General features: G+C 45.5%; 1 protein-coding gene across 2 annotated transcripts in view; it reads right to left on the bottom strand.

Annotated features, from left to right (window-relative positions):
- The window catches only part of cnot3a (CCR4-NOT transcription complex, subunit 3a), a 146,606-nt gene extending 134,804 nt beyond the window's left edge, over positions 1-11,802 (bottom strand). Inside the window, exon 1 of one of the 2 annotated variants that reach the window (XM_063062802.1) lies at positions 11,735-11,802. The gene's annotated coding sequence lies outside the window, so the exon portion shown is untranslated. The remainder of the gene's footprint in view (positions 1-11,734) is intronic. The other variant, XM_063062804.1, reaches the window with a different exon arrangement.
- Between the last annotated feature and the right edge of the window lie 9,491 nt (positions 11,803-21,293).

Raw genomic sequence — 21,293 nt, 5'->3', positions numbered from 1 at the left:
ATCATCAAGGAGTGGTGCCTCAAAAAGGCAACATCTATCATTAAGGACCCCACCACCCAGGACAAGCCCTTTTCTCATTGTTACCATCTGTAAGGAGATACAGAAACCTAAAAGTACACACTCAACAATTCAGGAACAGCTTCTTCCCCTCTGCCATCTGATTTCTGAATGGACACTGAACCCATGAACACTACCTCACTACTTTTTAATTTCTGTTTTTGCACTACTTATTTAACTACTGTATATTTACTGTAATTAACAGATTTTTCTATTATCATCCACATTGTACTGCTGCCGCAAAGTTAATAAATTTCATGACATATGCCAGCGATATAAAAGCTGATTCTGATTCCTGCGTCACTTTATGGACATACAATCTATGTATATAAGCTATCTTTATGTATTCAAACTTATTGTGTTTTTATTATTGTGTTCTCTATCTTAGTGTTTTTTTTCTGCTGCATCAGAACAGAGTAAAAATTTTGTTCTCCTATACACTTCTGTACTGGAAATGACACCGAACAATTTTGAATCTGGAATTAGTCAAGTTGATTATAAAGGTTGGGAAATCCCGTTGCAGCTGTATAAAACTTCAGTTAAGCCACACTACAGGAAGGATGTGAACACTCTGGAAGGGGTGCAGAAGGATTCTGCCTGGATTGAAGCAAATTAACTGCAGGGAGAGGTGGGCAGAATTAGACTGTTTTCTCTGGAGCACAGGAGGCTGACAGGCAAACTGACTGCAGTATGTAACATTACGAGAGGCAGATTCACAATCTTTTTGTCAGGGTGGAAATGAGTACAAGAGCAGATATAGGTGGGAAGGAGAATGTCTAAAGAAGATTTGCGTGGCAAGTATTTCCCACCTCCCCTCCATGGTGGCTATATGGAATGTGCTACCAGGGAGGTAGTAAAAGGAGATACAACAATAACGTTTAAAAGGCATTTAGACAGCACACGTTTAGGCAGGGAAGAGAAGAATACGATCTGTGTGCATGCAGATTGGAATCATGGTCAACACACATATTGATTTTGTTTATTTAGAGATAGAGTATGGAATATGCCCTTCTGGCCCTTAGAGCCCACCACCCAGCAATCCATCCACTTAACCGTAGCCTAATCACAGGTTAACTTACAATGACCGAGTTACCTTACTAAGCAGTACATCTTTGGACTGTGAGCGGAAACCCACGCATTCTATGGGGAAGATGTACAAACTCCTTATAGATGACGTCAGGATCGAACTCCGTAACCCTGAGCAGTAACAGCATCGCGCTAACCACTACACTTCCATGACGCATGATGGTATGAAGAACCTTTTCCTCAGCTATACTATAATATATTCTGTAATAATCCAGATTGTGAATAGAAGGTTGGTACCTTCACCACAAAAAATTCTTTACATTTCTGGAGACACAAGAGGCTGCATATTCTGGAAGAGACCCTTCATCTGGACTCATGTTTTGGGTTGAGACCCTTCACTGGCCCCATCATCAGTCTATAAGTGAAGAGTCTCAACCCAGATTAACTGCCCATTTCCCTCCATATTCCTGCCAAGTTCCTCCAACTTCTTTTGCGTTCTTCCCAATATTCCCTCTTAGTTTAAGAATATAGCTTTATGAAACTTTCTGACAGTTTTTACACTATACGTCACATAAATGCAAAATGTGAATGACAGCAAAAGGGCAGAAAACCAGTTACTATGTATCCCCACGTTCACATATTTTCTATGGGCTCACTTTCAAGGACTCTTCATCTCATGTTCTCAATATATATTTGTTTATTATTATTTCTTTTTTGCTTTGCACAGTTTGTTATCATTTCTACACTGGTTGTTCGCCTTGTTGGGTATGGTCTTGCATGGAGTCTATAATGGTTACTGGATTTATTGAGTATTCTCATAAGAAAATGAATCTTGGGGTTGTATATAGTGACATATATGTACTTTGATAATCAATTCACTTTGAACTTCTGTGTGCCCGAAGAGTCCTTTGCAAAAAAAAACTACAAAAGTAGAGTTTGACAGATCAGGACAGATGGATGTTTGGGATGCTGTATCCTCCAATAAATCATGTTTGGCCTCTCAGCAAACCCATTGTACAGAGCTGAAGCACATAGCACCTTCCCATAAGCTCCAATTCCATCTCGATTGGATGGTCAGGAATTCCCCAAGAATCAATGAAAATATTATATTTTTCCAAGGAGACACAGGGAATGCCCTTGAAGTATCTTCTCTGTCCTGGAGATCTCCTCAATAGAGCGCTTGTTTTGGAGGTCAAGAGTCTATGCGATGCATGTTGGCTCAATGTGGATTGCCAGCCTGGAAGAGAACATTAACACTATCTCACCCATACTTACCAATGACTGGAAGATTTTGCAGAGACATCACTGGTGATCCTTCTCCATACTTTAAGCTCCCCCTGTCTCTAAAGCATAGAAAAGGCAGAGATCACTGCTGCTCGGTAGACTACAAGCTTGGCGCTGAGTTGGTCTTCAAAATATCCTTTTCTTCAGCTGGCCAAAGGCTGTGCTGCTGCAGGGAAGTGGTGGTCAATATTGCCACAGAAGTCTCTCTTTGCTGAAAGGTGGCTCGCAAGAAATGGGAAGCAATCTACAATTTCAAAGGTCTCAATGTGGACCTTGATTGTCAGGGGACAATACTGTGTGGCAGAAGTCGATTTTAGAGAACAGTTGTCTTCCAGATGTTCACAAACCACTCTCTCTATGCTTTGATGAAGGATTCAACAACTTAGGGCAACTTCTCAATGTGCAAGTACAGAAGTTTCTATTTACGATAAATTAACTGAGGAAAGTTAGAGCAATCTTGGTTCTAGAGTGATGACAATACAGTTTCTCACTCGATCTTTAATGAAGGCAAAGCTTAGGAGGGATGATGGTGCCCAACGGCGACTCCTCTGCTTGCATCTTCAGAAACAGCTTTATTTCCACCTTTAATATCTTTATTTTTCCCTTTCAGGGTTGTTTTGTTCCTGACCTGGAGTAACACACAGGCTTCGGTTCTTTGCGGGAATGGGACCCGTTCTCAGGGTTCCACAACTGGCCATTATTCGACATGCCAAGGGTTTGGCCTAAGAGTCTCAATCGTGTTCGGAAGCCTCAGACCTTGGGGCTCTGGAGATGGGTGGATCAAGGGTCGATGTCACGGCAGGAGACTCGTGTGTCTTCGGGGAGGCCAGAAAATCTTTCACTGTGGGCCGGAAGACTCAAGGTCTTTGCGATCTTTAGACACAGAGCTTGAAAAGAGCAACAAAACAGACTTTTAACATTGTAAACCAGCGGGTTGTTGTTATGTCTCCTGCTTGCTGTGAAAATGGGGGACACCTCCCTCTCCCTTGCCAAGGAGAGAGAGAACCTGTGGTTTGTCAAATGTCAGATGAAATGCCAAGCCTTTGGGGTAACTTTTGTCTGTGTCTTTGCTATTGCTTAGCACACACGGGCCTGGTGACTGTACCGATGTGCTTTTTTTTGCTGATGGGGGGAGGGGGGATCGTTGCTTGCCTCCACTTACGTGCGGGAGGGGGGAGCTGGGGGGATTTTGGGGTTCTCACATTTAACTCCCATTCATTCTTTGGGGCACTTCTCTGTTTTCATGGATGTTTGCGAAGAAAAAGCATTTCAGGATGTTTATTGTATACATTCCTCTGACATTAAATTCGACCTCTGAACCTTGAAGTTATCTCTGCAATATTGCAGAAAGGAGAATTGAGAAGATAGCAAGTGAAATAATAATCTTTGATTCAGCATATTGACACTGGGATTGAATCTGTGGTAGATCTGTTGATTAGGATCACAGCTTGTACACTCAGTGGCCACTTTATTAGGTACAGGAGCCGATCCTGGAGTGGTGTTCTGCTTCTGTAACCCATCCACTTCAAGGCACAATGTGTTGAGTGTTCAGGGATGCTCTTCCACACACCACTGTTGAAACCGTGGTAATTTGAGTTACTATCACCTTTCTGTCAGCTTGAGCCAGTCAGCCCACCTTCCTCTGGCTTCTCCCATTAACAAGACATTTTCGCCCACGGAATTACTGCTCACTGGATGTTTTCTGTTTTTCTCACCATTCTCTGTAAACTCTAGAGACTGTTGTTCATGAAAAGCCCAGGAGATCCACAGACCACCAACAATCATTCCTAATGTTTGGGCTGAAGAACAACCGAACCTCTTGACCAGGACTGCACATTTTTATGCATTGAGTTGCTGTCACATTTTTGGCTGATTAGATGTTTGCATTGACGTACAGATGCATCCCATAAAGTGGCCACGGAGTGTACATTATTGCACAGCAGGTGCAGAATGGTAACAAACGGCTGAAATGGCCTCATTTCAGAAGAATTCTTCACACTCACCCTGTGCATTGATGTCTGCTGAATGCAGTGTCTGTATTAAAATGACCCAATGGTTATGAGAAATTTGCTTATCCAATAGTAGCACGTGCTGAGATCCAAATTAGCTCACAAAACTGACGTCCAGGAGATAGAATATTCCTCTTCCAGCTTGCCCCCGCCCCCCCCAGACGCACCTGCCACCTTGCTTCCTGAATTGGCCTTCTCTTACCTGTCATGTCTTACACAAAGCATGAATGCCATGCCGTGGTGTGGCCAAGCAGTCTAAGGCTCTGGATGAAGGATCTAGTCCCCACGGAGACCTGGGTTCAAATCCCACCACTGCCATCGGGTCCTTCTCTTCCATGAGTATTTATTAAACATGAACTGGAAATCTTTACTGGCGGCAGAGGCTAGCGTAACACTTTATAGTGCCAGTGACCTGGGTTCAATTCCAGCCGGGAGTACGTATGTTCTCCCCATGACTGTGTAGGTTTCCTCCAGCTGCTCCGGTTTCCAAAGACATACAAATTCGTAGATTAATTGGTCGCATAACTGGCTAGCATGAGGTCATTGGGCTGCAAGGGCCTGTTAATATGCTTCACCTCTGAATCATAGGTCAATGAAATACCCTGAAAATTTTCTATTATCAACTATAGAAATTCATCTACTGTATCAACAATCTGAATAACAATGTATAAAGCACAGTGAATGTTTACAGATGAGGCTAAAATAGATGGAATTGTGGACAATGACAAAGGTCATCAAAACCCACAGGGGGATCTCGATCAGCTGAGGAATAGCAAATGGAGCTCAACTCAGATAAATGAAGATGTTGCATTTTGGAAAATCAAATCTAGGTAGGACTTTCACACTGAACAGCAGGGCCCTGGACAGTAGTGTAGAGGAAATCTGGGGTACAAGTATATGGTTCTATTAAGTGCTGTCACAGGTAGACAGGGTGATGAAGAAGGCTTCTGTCATGCAGACCTTCATAAATAGTTATGGTTATGGTGGGGGGAGGGGAAGGAGGATAGCTAGAATGTGATAGGAGAAACCAGGTGTGTTGGAAAGATAAAGGGCTGGAGGAGTCTGATAGAAGAGGAGATAGGAGAAAGGGGAGGAGGAGGGTAATAGGGAGGTGAGAAGAGGTAAGAGGCCAGAGTGAGTAAGTAGAAGAGGAGAGGGAGAGGGAAAAATTATTTTTTTATTAGAAGAAGAAATTGATATTTATGCCATCAGGTTGGCGACTACCCAGACAACCAGAATTTCTTTTTATGGATTAACAGAGTACGAAACTAGGATTTAGTCCAGGATCTTTCTGATGAGTATTGGTTGGGCCAAAAGTTTTTGATTTTAACCAATGATAAAGCAGGAAGGAACATCATCCATCTACATCCCTGCAGCCTCTAGCGACCCAGATTTAACTCTGTTTGTAAGTAAAGAAAGTTCCGATTAAATCACAGCTCCCATCACTAAGTGTAAAGAACAAGCTTCAGTTTATTAAAATGGGCTTCCTGATCTCAGAAAGGCATTTGGAAAAGAGGTTTATTCATTTATCTGTGCTGATAAAGACCCACACCATTTAGAATTTACATTTTTTCTTTCAGAGTGCCAATATGGTTTTTATAACTCACACACAGTATACCAACCAATCCCTTTTGTCTATGGAATGGACTGATAAGTCTCCTGATGGTGGCAATAAACTTCAGAGCACAATCACAGACAAAAAAGGGACAAAAAGCAAAAGAGACAAATAATACGTAATCGAAAATGAGGACTACTGAAATAATGCTGATGGAAAGGCTGAACAGTCTCATTTCTGTGGTCACCAACAAACCATCTGCCAGGTTTCCAGAATAACAACTCAGTGCATATGAGTTTTTTTAAATTCAGTCTCAACTTCGAGAACAGTACAGAACTACAACTAGAGGGAAAAGAAAGCCTCAGGAACAGCATGCCACTGGTGAATTTAGCTGAGCAGAAATCACAGTGAATTAAGCAACTGGCTACTTCGCAATTCTTTCCCAAAGAAGCCTCCTGCAACAAGTTTTACAAGGTTGGTACCCTTCAACCTGATGACATAAATATTGACTTCTCCTTCCGGTAAAAGATTTTTTTCCTTCCTCTCCCCTCTTCTTCTATTCTCCACTCTGGCCTTTTATCTCTTCTCACCTGTCTATCACCTCCCCCTGGGTCTCCTCCTCCTTCCCTTTCTCCTATGATCCTCTTTCCTCTCCTATCAGATCCCTTCTTCTCCAGACCTTTACCTTTCCCACTCACCTGGCTTCACCTATCACCTTCCAGCTATCCTCCTTCCCCTCCACCCACCTTTTTATTCTGGCGTCTTCCCCCTCTAGATGCTGCCTGACCTGCTGAATTCCACCAGTATTTTGTGTGTGTTATCTTAAGTTTTACAAGTACTTGCCAGGGATTTTTGAAAATGATTTTGTGAGTATGACAAATGATTAAAAGGAAGCTGTAAAATACGTAACAATCCTGTGTGTCTTATTTATGTTCTATGACAAAAGAATAAAAGCCCTATCCCAGAAAACCAGGTATGATTTACGGAGGGCTATTTCAAGGGCAAAGAGACAATTTCAAACGAGGTTGGAGGCAACATCGGATGCACAACAACTCTGGCAGGGTCTGCAAGACATTACTTCCTACAAAGCGAAACCCAATAGCATGAATGACAGCGATGCTTCACTACCAGATGAACTCAGCACCTTCTATGCCCACTTTGAAAGGGAGAACACAACTACTGCTGTGAAGATCCCTGCTGCACCTGATGACCCCGTGATCTCCATCACAGAGGCCAATGTTAGGCTATCTTTAAAGAGAGTGAACCTCGCAAGGCAGAAGGTCCCGATGGAGTATCTGGTAAGGCTCTGAAAACCTGAGCCAACCAGCTAGTGGGAGTATATTCAAGGACACTTTCAACCTCTCACTGCTATGGGTAGAAGTTCCCACTTGCTTCAAAAAGGTAACAATTATACCAGTGCCTATTAAGAATAATGTGGACTGTCTTAATGACTATTGCCCGGTAGCACTCACATCGACAGTGATAAAATGCTTTGAGATGTTGGTCATGACTAGACTGAACTCCTGCCTCAGCAAGGTCCTGGACCCATTGCAATTTGCCTATCACCACAATAGGCCATCAGCAGATGCAATCTCAATGGCTCTCCACACGGCTTTAGACCACCTATGTCAGGATGCTGTTCATCAACTATAGCTCAGCATTTAATACCATCATTCCCACAATCCTGATTGAGAAGTTGCAGAACATGGGCCTCTGTACCTCCATCTGCACTTGGATCCTCGACTTCCTAACTGGAAGACCACAGTCTCTGTACAGATTGGTGATGACATATCCTCCTCACTGATGATCAATGCTGGCGCACTTCAGGGGCGTGTGCCTAGCCCACTGCTCTACTCTCTATTTACACATGACTGTGTGGCTAGGCATAGCTCAAATACCATCTATAAATTTGCTGACGATACAACCATTGTTGATAGAATCTCAGGTGGTGACGAGAGGGCGTACAGGAGTGAGATATGCCAACTAGTGGAGTGGTGCTGCAGCAACAACCTGGCACTCAACGTCAGGAAGACAAAAGAGCTGATTTTGGACTTCAGGAAGGGTAAGACAAAGGAACACATACCAATCCTCATAGAGGGATCAGAAGTGGAGAGAGTGAGCAGTTTCAGGTTCTTGGGTGTCAAGATCTCTGAGGATCTAACCTGGTCCCAACATATTGATGAAGTTATAAAGAAGGCAAGACAGCATCTATACTTCATTAGGAGTTTGAAGAGATTTGGCGTGTCAACAAATACACTCAAAAACTTCTACAGTTGTACCGTGGAGAGCATTCTGACAGGCTGCATCACTGTCTGGTATGGAGGGGCTACTGCACAGGACCGAAAGAAGCTGCAGAGGATTGTAAATCTAGTCAGCTCCATCTTGGGTACTAGCCTTCAAAGTACCCAGGACATCTTTAGGGAGCGGTGTCTCAGAAAGGCAGTGTCCATTATTAAGGTCCTCCAGCACCCAGAGCATGTTCTTTTCTCACTGTTACCATCAGGTAGGAGGTACAGAAGCCTGAAGGCACACACTCAGTGATTCAGGAACAGCTTCCTCCCCTCTGCCATCAGATTCCTAAATGGACGTTGAACCTTTGGACACTACCTCACTTTGTTTAATATACAGTATTTCTGTTTTTTGAACTTCTTTTAAAAATCTATTCAATATACATACACTGTAATTGATTTACTTGTTTATTTATTATTATCATTTTTATTTTATTATTTTTTCTCTCTTCTAGATTATGTATTGCATTGAACTGCTGCTGCTAAGTTAACAAACCTCACGTCACATGCCGGTGATAATAAACTTGAATCTGAAATTACAGGAATATTGCAAAGCCTGGAAATTGTGCAAGATGCACACTTAACAAGACAAGTTGGAAAAAGCATCAACACAGAGCATTCACAGGTACTGAATAGAATCAGACAGTTTCCAATGCCAAAATAGGTCCATTGTCATCAAGTTCATGTCAACCGTCACACAAGTATTCATTTACACTGGTCCCATTTACCAGCACAGTCTTCTACATATTTGAAATTCACGCACTCATCCTGACACCTCTTAAATGTTGTCAGAATACCTTCCCCCTACCAACGTGTTCCAGATCTTAACCATCCCCTGGATGAAAAAAAAACTTTTTCATCAGATCCCCCTAAACATCTTAGCCATCAATTTGAACCTGGACTCCCTGGCTTTAGGTATCTCTGACATGGAAACATATAAAACTAGACAATCCATCCGTACCTCTCTCCGATCTTTCCTCTGCTCCAAGAAAAACAAAGCAGGTTCACACAGCTTCTCCTCATAGCTGAAACATATCAACCCAGACAACGTATTGGAAAATCTCCGCACACTCATCATGTCTTTCCTATGGTGTGCTGAAATGCACACAATACATGAGCTGTGGCCAAACCAGCAACTTATAAACTGTGTTCTCCATGCTCTTATATTCTAATAAGAGCAATGAATCTGCTTCACCACCTTATCTATGTTTCTACCTTCAGGGATGTATGGATTTGTACACCAAGGTCCCTCTTCCCCACAATAATCCCTCGGGCTCCACTATTCATTATTCAAATACCTTTACGATGCATTGCTTCACACTTATCGGGACTAAAATCAACCTGTCAGTGATCTGTCCAATTTACCAGCTGATTTATATCATTCTGCAACCCAAGATTACCTTCATCAGTATCAATACTAATAATTTTTGCGTCGCCTGCAAACTTACTAACCACACCTCCTATATTTACATATGTTGCAAATGTGCATATAAGAACAAAGGTGCCAGCACCGATCCAAGTGATATACTACTGCTGGTATACAGCTTGACTTGGTTACCAAAATTAATCAATTTTATTGAACATTTAAAAACAGTGAAATCCCCCGAAATGAACCATATAATGGACACTGAAAATTGCATTTATTTATTGAGATACAGCACAGAACAGGCATGCCTGGCTCTTCGAGCCACACTGGCCACCAATCCCTCGATTTAACCCTAGCCTAATCACAGAACAACTTACAATGACCAACTAACCTGCCAACCAGTACGTTTCTGGACTGCCTTAATAAAAATAATTGAGGCAGCTTTTGCAAAGGGGAAGGGGACTTCGATATTTCTATCATTCAGTCTATAGGGTTTCTTGTTCCGTGGATGTCTGTGAAGAGTATGAATTTCAGGTTGTATACAGTATACATTCTCTGATACTGAATGAATCTTTGAATGCCCCTGAAGGACAATCGTTCTGAAATCAATTCTGAAGAATACTTTGACAACAGAGTAAGCTGTTCCTAATATGAAGTAGATTGAATGAAACAATAAGGGACTGGTGGCTGAGAGGATCACCACGTCAACAGGTTACCGGACATTAAAGACTCTGCTACATCCTCCACACTGTGGTTCCTACTGGCCATTTAAATGTGCATTGTTTCTGACTGCGCTCACACAGAAGTCACCATTAATGTTTTCCACCACAGCTCAAAAATCAAAATGTTGTCACTCTTAGTGACAAGACTCAGCACTCACCTAATTACTCCACCTTTTGTGTGGGCCCAGTCCATTAGATCTGATAGATGAACATTACAAAACCAACATTTGAGGGTAGAAATCTGACAAAACCCCACACAAGACATTATTTCAAAACAAGAGGAAAGTGTTACTGAGCTGCTAACAATAACTTTTGCCCACAAGCCGGGGTGGGGGGGGGGCGGTGTTCGAGTGTGAACTTCCTTACTCGACGATAGCCACAGAAGCAACATTGATCAGCGTACTGAAAAAAGTAGACACTTGGTCTATTGTTGTTACTTGATTCTCCTCTGTGCAGTAGGCCTGTTTGCAAATACGTGTGTGCATTTTACTGAATGTTATTATGCTCATGTTCTCGTTCCAAAGCACACCGAGAGAACAATCGGAATGCAGACTGCTCTTTCTTCCACGTCGCCTATTACCTCTGCTTACAAATTACTCTAGTGTAGTTTGTAACTTACTCGGAATGTTGCGCTGGTCCCAAACAAAGACTTTACTTTGACATGTCTGGGCTCCCAGCTATACCACAGGAGCTGCCCTACTCTAGAAAGTGAACCACTTCACTCGAAGTTCATTGTGATCTCTCCAAATCTAACATCCCTCTCACCAGAGCCACTTCACACGGAAACAATCAGCGTGCGTGCAGTTAAGTGCACAAAGACCCTCAGGATGGAGCCTGTGCACTTCTTACAAACACCCCCGTTCCTCTTCCTTAGTTATGAATAAAATAAATGGTCCCCGAATGCCCTGGCACCCAACACTTAGTCCACAGTAGTAGCTAGAGATGTAGCCCAGAGTATGCTCACATCGCGTTGCAGTCTGAGCCTCCCCTGTACACCGCCGTGTAGACCTGCCGTGTTGCACTGGCAGCACAGAGGTATCGGTGAGCTGGTACCGGGGTACCCTCGCTGCCGTTGCCCATGGTAACGGTGCACCCCCCCCCAAATCTGAGGGCACCATTCCCCACGCCAGCACCCAGGTCGAATCGTTGCCTCCATCCTCTGGATCAGGGTCCAGCAGGGATCACAGGCAGTAGCCGGACCTGGAGACCAGGCCTCGGCCTTTCTCTGCTTCCCCCCCCCCCCTCCGAATGCAGGAACGGGTCCAGGCCGCACAGCCTCGGCCTCTCCAGTCCCGATGCAGCCCAGCGCAATCTGCGCCGCCCACGCCGCCAGCCCAGCAGCAAAGCGCCCCGGAAGTATCACGGGAAGACACCCGGCGCACCGTACCAGCCGAGGCGTGGGTACGCGAGACGGTGGCGGGACTTACCGTACGAGAGAAGCCGGATCCGGGGCCACAGCGGAGACACGGTCACAAAATGGCGGCAGCTCGACAAGGAACGGGCGACGGCGCCGTCTGTGGCCGCGCTGGGGACTGCAGTGCGGCTCCACAGCACCTCCCGCGGCCACACGAGGAACTGCAGCCAGGCAACACCGGGAACCGTAGAGCGGCTCCGCTCCACCACCCGCGGCCACACTGGGAACTGCAGCCCGGCCACATGTGCCTTCACTGGGATGAAACTTCGTCGGGTTGGGCTTTTCCACCTTGTAAAGCATCTTCTCCGTGTAAAGTATCTTCCAGGTGCCAGGTGCCAGTGGCATGGAATCCAATGAGGAATTTATTTAGTTGAATTTGTGAAATTCATTGCCTTGGCTGTGGTGGCCAAGTCATTGGGTAGACTTAAAGCAAGATTTGATCGGTACTTAATTAGAAAGGGCATCAAAGTTATGGGGAGAAGGCAGGAGAATGGGATTGGGAGGGAAAATAAGTCAGCAATTGATTACCACTCAGCCAGCGCGTAACACAATCATGCCCTCAGGTCTGATTGAGAAGCGCACTTTAAGGATGCGTACATAGTCAAGGGCTTTTGTGTTTCCATGCCAGGCTGTGATGCAGCCAGTCCACTACACATCTGTACTTCATACTTTATTGTCGCCAAACGATTGATACTAGAACGTACAATCATCACAGCGATACTTGATTCTGCGCTTCCCACTCCCTGGATTACAAATCGATAGTAAATACTAAAAATCAAAATTATAAATCATAAATAGAAAATGGAAAGTAAGGTAGTGCAAAAAAAAAACGAGAGTCAGGTCCGGATATTTGGAGGGTACGGCCCAGATCCGGGTCTATAGAAGTTAGTCAAAGTTTTAGATGTCATGCCGAATCTCTCCAAACTCCTTAGGAAGTAGAGGCACTGCTGTGCTTTCTTCATAATTACACTCACGTGCTGGGCCCGGGACAGGTCCTCTGAAATGATAACACTGAGGAATTTGAAGTTGCTGACCCTCTCCTCCTCTGATGATGACTGGCTCGTGGAGCTCTGGTCTATAATCAGCTCCTTGGTCTTGCTGACATTGAGTGAGAGGTCCCTGATGGTGGGGAGGGTTGTGCCCTTGATCGAACTGGCTGAGACAACAACCGTCTGAAGCCCCTTGTGATCCTGAGCACTGCAGGCTCCATACACGGAGGCTGAGATGCAGCCAGTTTGAATACTCTCCACCGTACATCTGTAAAGGCGGGAGGAGAAGATGGCAGCGTGACGCAGCGTGCGCAGCTCTCCGGTGAAATGATATCGTTTCTGTTAAATAGAGGACGTGGACAATTCTGATTGATGGAGACAGACGTGAAAGCACAGAGGAACATCTGGAGAAATTTCTGAAACGCCGGTTCGCTGCCGCTGTTACTGGGCGATCGAGAATCTTCCAGAGGGAAGGCCCCAAAATCCCCGGCTTTGCCTGCTGCTGGCGACCGAGGCTGAGGTCAAAGCATTCGGATAGAGATGGCGCTCGGTACTCAGTGTCGGAGAGCTGATCAGAGCTCAAAGTTTTCGGACGACTCAGAGTCGGACTGTGGTCGGGCATGGCAGGGAGAGTTTTCTCCCGTCTGCGTGAGATGTGGGACTTTCGAGAGACTTTGAACTTTTTTACTGTGCCATGGCCTGTTCTTCATCAAGTTACGGTATTGTTGCACTGTTGTAACTATATGTTATAATTATGTGGTTTTTGTTAGTTTTTCAGTCTTGGTCTGTCCTGTGTTTTGTGATATCACACCGGAGGAATATTGTATCATTTCTTAATGCATGCATTACTAAGTGACAATAAAGAGGACTACGTGTCCTCATAATCTAATCTAATCTAATCTAAAAATTACCAAGTGCCTTTGGTGACATATAAAATTCCCTCAAACTCCTAATGAGGTATAGCCACCAGCACGTCTTCTTCATAATTACATCGATGTGTTGGGCCCAGGAGGTCCCCTGAGATGTTGACACCCAAGAACTTGAAAGTGCCCACCCTGTCCACTTCTGACCCCTCGATGAAAACTGGTGTGTGTCCTCCTGACTTGCCCTTCCTGAAATCTACAGAGTGCGACGGCCTTGCGACATCACTCGACGAGCCGCCCTATCTCATTCCTGCGCACCTCCATGTCGCTGTCCGAGATTCTGCCACCGACAGCGGTGTCGCCAGCGAATTCTTAGGTGGTGCCTGAGCAAGGCCAGCCAGGAGCCCATTGGAACAGCTCTCCGTCTCCAGGTAACAATTCCAGGCACAACAGATGAGCTGAGGCAGAGTGTCACAGAGGTGGAGGTAGAGCAGATTCATGACGCAGAGGAGGGGAGGCTCGAAGCCCACCTCGGGTTTAAGAAGGAGGGTGAGGCTGAGGTTACAGGCTCATTGGGAGCCAATGGCCGATCAAGGGTGTGCTCAGCGGTAGAAAATCTCCAGCTTCCGCGCATGGTACTTACATCTAGACGGCACCATGCTTCGTTGCAGCAGCCGCTCTGGCTCCAATCAATGGTGACATATCTCCTCCTGGTCATCTTTTCTATGATAATTATGGTAATATTTTGTTTTATGTGCTGCGTGTTTGCAGGTGCACCCTGGTCCAGAGGAACGTTGTTTTGCTTGGTTGCATTTATGTAGAGTAAACGACAGTAAACTTGACCTTGGTCTCTTTCCCATATTGAGTGATCCTCCAGGTAAGCAACATTTAAGATTCATATTTATTTCTCAGATGCACATTGAAACATACAGTGAAGAGCATCACTGCCTGGAATGGGAACTGTACCTCCCTTAATCACAGGACTCTGCAGAGAGTGGTGCAGACAGCCCAGCGCATCTGTAGATGTGAACTTCCCATGATTCAGGACATTTGCAGAGACACATACACAGACAGACAGACAGACAAAGATACACACACACACACTTCTTTGTTGATTGTCCATCGAAATCCGTTGACGACGATGTCCACTCCTTTAACGATGAGATCTTTGATGACTATACAGTCCTATCCTGGACCCACAAGCTCTTTTGCAGGTGGGACATGTATGATGGCAACCATGGCTGCATTTCTCCTGGCTCGCTTCTGCTGTCTTCTGGTTGTTCTTTCCATCTCCAGAATAAGAACCCCGTCCCTACACAGCTGTCGCCGAGTGGTACGGTGAGCAGCAACATCCTCCAGGTCCTCGGTTCTAACCTTGCACTTCCTTAAAGCATTCACACACACACACACACACACACACACACACACTCAGAGGAAGTGTCTGTGTAAGGGATCAACAGGGAAACATACAGCATAAGGCGAAATCGCCCGTGAGAGAAGACAAGGACTTAAGGGAGAATGTTTCCGCAATTGTTGGTATGACCATTTCTCTCCCACTTTCCCTCTCTGTGCTTCCATTCTATTCTTTCTGCATCTCCACCTGTGTGATTGTCCCACCAACTGTCTGTCTCCCTACCTGGGTCTCTCCCTACCTACATGTGTATCTGCCTGAGCCTACACCTCTCTCTCTACCTGCCTCTCTGGGTCTCTGCAGATTATCATTGCTGCTACTTTATAGTGTAAACTTCCTGAAATTTCTTTGCCCGTCCCACGTGTAATCCCGTCTGTGTGCTGGTGCAGGCTGTTCCCTCGGGATACACTTTCTAATTCCCCTGTGAAAACATCAGAGGGAAGCAGAGTTCATCAGATGTAACTCCTTCCTGACTCAGGAGACGCCGCCGTGTCATTAGCATAGATGTCCTCACAGTTTTGTGTATTCAATCCAAGCTCACACTGTACAGTTTGGAGGGAGTGCTGCAGTGTCAGAGGTTCGTTCTTGCTCACCTCGTGCTGAACTGATTCCACAAGCTGCAGTCTGGGGGGTGGGGTGGGGGGACAGGTTCCACAGACCCCTCAGTTAATGGTGGGGGTCCATGGCATTAAAAAGGTCGAGAATCCTTCTTGTAGACTTGCTTTCACAGACTCTGCAACTCTTCTCAGTATTATTTATTACTTTTTGTCTATTATTTGCACAATTAGTCCTCTTTTGCACATTGGATGTTTGTCAGTCTTTGTAATTTATAGCTTTTCATAAATTCTATTGTATTTATTTTCCTGTGAATGCCTGCAAGAAAATGAATTCCGGCATAGTATATGGTACCTTGATAATAAGTTTACTTTGAATCTTGATCTTGTGCTTCGGGTGCAGGAGCCTAATCCTAACCATAATGCACTGCAAAGAGCAAAGCAATGGCAACCATCCATTGCTGGAACCTTGTGATTGAACTAATTGCACCAGTGGAGGGATCAGCCACTAAGGGCCCTCATCACCCAGGACATTCCCTCTTTTCATCAGGGAGGAGCTACAGGAACCTGAAGACCCACATTTAATTTTTTAGGTTCAATTTATACCCTATGTCATCAGATTTCTGAAAAGTCCATGAATCCATCAAAAGTACCTCAGTATTTTTTTTTCTCTCTCTCGCTCTCTCTCTCTCTCTCACTCTCTCTCTGTCTCTGTCAGTCTCTCTCTCTCTCTCTGTCTCTCTGTCTGTCTCTCTTTCTCTCTCTGACTGTCTGTCTGTGTCTCTCTCGCTCTGTGTCTCTGTCAGTCTCTGCTCTCTCTCTCTCTGTTTCTGTCTCTGTCTGTCTCTCTCTCTCTCTTTCTCTCTCTCTGACTGTCTGTCTGTCTGTCTCTCTCTCGCTCTGTGTCTCTGTCAGTCTCTGCTCTCTGTTTCTGTCTCTGTTTGTCTGTCTGTCTGTCTCTCTCTCTCTTTCCCTGTCTGTCTCTCTCTCTGACTGTCTCTCTCTGTCTGTCTCTCTCTCTCTCTCTGACTCTGTCTCTCTCTCTCTCTCTCTCTCTCGCTCTCTCTCTCTCTCTCTCTCTATATATATATATATATATATATATATTCTTTTTCTAATTTATATTAACTTTTTTATATATTGCACTGTACCGCTGCCACAAAACAAGAAACCTCACACTATCTGTCTGTGGTAATAAATCTGATTCTGATTCAAATATCACAGAGAGATACAGCACAGAAGCTGGGCCCTTTGGCCCACAAGTCCATTGTCGCTACGAACCGCTGACTCACGTCAATCCTACGTTAGTCCCGTTACGTTAGATTCATCGCTACGAACCGCTGACTCACATCAATCCCACGTTAGTGTTACATTAGATTCATACAGGATAGTAACAGGCCCTTCAGCCCAACTCCTTGCTGAACAAGATGCTCATCTGAGCTAGTCCCATTCTCCACACGTTTCCATTGACTTCTCCCCCCCACCACACCACCCAGATTCCACCACTCACCGACACACTAGCAACATAGCACACTGGCCAATTAGCCCGCCATCCCACACCATCTCCAGGACGGGGAGGAAACTGGAGCACCCAAGGAAACCCACGCGGTGATCAGAATCAGGTTTAACAACTCGGGCGTACGTTGTGGAATTTATTGTCATGTGGCAGTACAATGCAATACATAATATTAGAGAGAAAAAAACTGTGAATTACATGAAGCACATATACATTAAATAGTTAAATTAAATAAGAGGTGCAAAAATAAAAAAAATTAGTGAGGTAGTGTCCATGGATTATGTTCCTGAATTGGCGTGTGCCTCCAGGCCTCTGTACCTCATTCTTGGAGGTAGTATTGAGAATAAGGCATCGAGGCCCTCAGTGATGAATACCGCCTTTTTGAGGCATCGCTCCTTGAAGATGTCCTGAATACTACGGATGAGGAGAACTTAAAAACTCCACACAGGCAACTCTGGAGGTCAGAATTGAATCAGGGCCTCTGGAGAATCGGCTGATGTTGTGTGCTTGGATTTTCAGACAAGGTGCCACACATTAGGCTGCTTAACGAGCTACGAGCCCATGATATTCCAGGAAAGATTCTAGCGTGGATAAAGCAGTGGCTGATTGGCAGGAGGCAAAGACTGGGGAATATAGGGAGCCTTTTCTGACTGGCTCCCAGTGGCTAGTGGCGTTCCACACGGGAATGTGTTGGGACCAATTCTTCTTACATTTTATGTCAATGATCTGGATAACGGAATTGATGGCTTTGTTGCAAAGTTTACCAATGATACTAAGATAGATGGAGGGGCAGGTAGTTTTGAGGAAATAGGGAGGCTACAGAAGGACTTAGGCAGATTATGAGAATGGGCAAAGAAGTGACAGGCGGAACACAGTGTTGGGAACCGTATGGTCATGCACTTCGATTGAACAAATGAAAGTGTTGACTATTTTCTAAATGGAGAGAAAATACAAAATTCGGAGGCACAAACAGATTTGGGAGTCCTTGTGCAGGATTCCCTAAAGGTTAATTTTCAGGCTGAGTCTGTGGTGTGGAAGGCAAATGTGATGTTAGCATTCATTTCAAAAGGACTAGAATATAAAAGCAAGGATATATTGTTAAAACTTTATAAAGCACTGGTGAGGCCTCACTTGGAGTATTGTGAGCAGTTTTAGGCCCCTTATCTTAAAAAGGATGTGCTGAAACTGGAGAGGGTTCAAAGAAAGTTTACAAAAATGATTCCAGGATTAAATGGCTTGAAGAGCATATGATGGCTCTGGGCCTGTACTCACTGGAATTTGGAAGAATGAGGGGTGACCTCACTGAAACTTATCGAATGGTGAAAGGCCTTGATAGAGTGGATGTGGAAAGGGTGTTTCTTATGGTGGGGGAGTCTAAGATCAGTGGACACAGCCTCAAAATAGAGGGACATCCTTTTAGAACATAGATGACGGGGAATTTCTTCAGCCAGAGAGTGGTGGATCTGTGGAATTCTTTGCCACAGGCAGCAGTGGAGGCCAAGTCATTGTGTATATTTAATGCAGGGGTTGATAGATTTTTGATTGGTTAGGGCATGAAGGGATTTGGGGAGAAAGCAGGAGACTGGGGCTGAGAGGAAGAATGGATCAGCCATGATGAAATGGTGGAGCAGACTCAATGGGCCAAATGGCCTAATTCTGCTCTTGTATCTTATGGTCCTATGGCCCCGTGAGGCAGCATCTGTACTGGCTGCATCACCGTGGTGCTCGACATATAGAGGCCACTGTGGCGGCCATCAATGGTGCTCGAGGTCAGCTGCTTTGATCAGGCGGGTTCTGGAACCTTCCGGATTACCGATGGACATCGAATCATGCATTCCGAATGAAACAATCTCACTGGCACGGCTCCTGGCGACTGTGATGGTTTTTGGCTTGCATGCTGTGGAAAAGATCAACACTAAAACCACGGAGAGAGCATCCTGGGCCTCACTTCACTAATCTCCTGAACAAGAGGTGATCAGCACCGTAAAGATTCTCTGTAAAGAGATTAACAAGGACGTCATCGGAACCTCTGTCACATTTGAACAATGTATGCGATTGATTTAGCAAATGTGCTGAAACCTTAATTAAGCCGTATGAGGTTTTCCTCTGGGATTGGTCCTTCTAATGCAGAGGCCTCGTGGTGTAAACTGCTCCTGTCCACTTCATCCCCTAATCTTCTCCAATTAGGTGGAAAGTCACCTTGAGGGGATGGCATTACCTCACGAAATGACTGGAGGCACGGCTGCCAACTTCACACCAGAGCCTGCAACAAATGTGATCACTTTCACACCAATTTCACACCTAAAACCTGCGTCACATTCACACCTTACGCACAGCAGCCTCATTGCCTTGTTTTCAGGCTTGCTGTCATCAATGAGTCTCTGGAGCTAACCTCGTCCACCTTAAAGTTCAACGTTCAGAACTGATTTATTATCAAAGCACTTACATGTCCCCATATCCAACCTCGAGATTCATTTTCTTGCGGGCATTTACGGTAGATCAGAAAAGACTGCAGAATCAGTGAAAACCTACGCAGAGAGACTGACAAGTAATCAGTGTGTTCAGTGAACAACCTGCTCAGCTGGAGCTTCTCAATACAGCACGGAGCAGGCTGTTAACTCATTGCTTTTCCAAGGACTATGGGAGGGACAGTACTGAGGGAGTATCTCACTGTCCGAGGGACGGTACTGAGGGAGTGTCACACTGCCGGGGGGACGGTACCGAGGGAGTGTCTCACTGCCGGGGGGACGGTACCGAGGGAGTGTCACACTGCCGGGGGGACGGTACCGAGGGAGTGTCTCACTGCCGGGGGGACGGTACCGAGGGAGTGTCTCACTGCCGGGGGGACGGTACCGAGGGAGTGTCTCACTGCCGGGGGGACGGTACCGAGGGAGTGTCTCACTGCCGGGGGGACGGTACCGAGGGAGTGTCTCACTGCCGGGGGGACGGTACCGAGGGAGTGTCTCACTGCCGGGGGGACGGTACCGAGGGAGTGTCACACTGCCGGGGGGACGGTACCGAGGGAGTGTCTCACTGCCGGGGGGACGGTACCGAGGGAGTGTCACACTGCCGGAGGGACGGTACCGAGGGAGTGAGTCACTGTTGGAGAGACGGTACCGAGGGAGTGTCACACTGCCGGAGGGACGGTACCGAGGGAGTGCCACACTGTCAAGGGGACCACCTTTCAAGTGCTGCTCTAATTCTTTTTTGACCTCAGGTGGGCTTAAAAGATTCCAAAGAAGAAAAAGAAAGCTCTCTTGAATACTGGCTGCCGAGCCAAAATTTAACCCACAATTGGTGTATCACATTGGTGCTCATGGGATAGAACTACAGGCCATCCCTGGGTTACAAACGCCCGACTGATGGACACTGCGACATACGAATGAGCTCCCAAATAAAATTAAATTCAAAATTGATCATACCTGCATATGTTTGTTCCTATAAATGGCAGAACCAGCTTCCCCTCTTTCTCCACGTTTAGGAATTGTTACTCCTTTTCGGTCCTATGTGCATTTGATACTGTTTATTACAACACTCTGGAGTTGCGGTTACTATCTAAAATGATTTTTGTGCATTTTTAGACTCATGGACAAAACTGATTTATGGATATCTGTAAAACAGAACCCACTCATTGCTGAGGTGACTCATTGTCTGCTGGATATCCTTGAGTTAAAGGTGAGCACAGTTCATGAATGGATGCTGAAGAAGCTACATTAATGCAATTCTTTATCACTCTTGGCTGATCTTTTCCCAATGTACAGGGAGCCACTTCTTCTTCTCAAGCCACTCACCCCCACTGGGGCACAGGCCGCCGAGAGCAGCTCACCAGAGTCCTCCGTCCCGGGCTGATAGAAGGTTGGTGGGCCGCATGGCTTCCGCTTCATTCACCTTGAAAGGGTTCATTTTCATTTTGTTGTCAAAGTATGCATGTACAGTACAACTCTGATATTCGTCTTCTCCAGATAGCCATGAAATACAGAAAGTTGTTGAAAGAAAAGACATTGACTCTCCCCACCCCGGGAAAAAGAATCAGAACTCGCAAGCCCCAAAATCCACCCCACTTCCCCGGCAGAGATAAAAACAGTGACAATCTTCTAGGAGAAGATCCTTCCTCTCCCAGCGATGAGCTTCTGTTGCTATTTTTGTAGCTCTGGATTTTTACGAGATGAGGTTCCTGGTCCCATGCCCAGCCCTCCTCCTTTTGCAGCTGGGCTTTGGACAGTCCATGGTGGAGTTAGG

Source organism: Mobula hypostoma, chromosome 11 (genome assembly GCF_963921235.1).
Source record: "Mobula hypostoma chromosome 11, sMobHyp1.1, whole genome shotgun sequence".
NCBI lineage: Eukaryota > Metazoa > Chordata > Chondrichthyes > Myliobatiformes > Myliobatidae > Mobula > Mobula hypostoma.
Note: the sequence above shows the minus strand (reverse complement) of the source record. Positions and strands in the feature narration are given on the sequence as shown.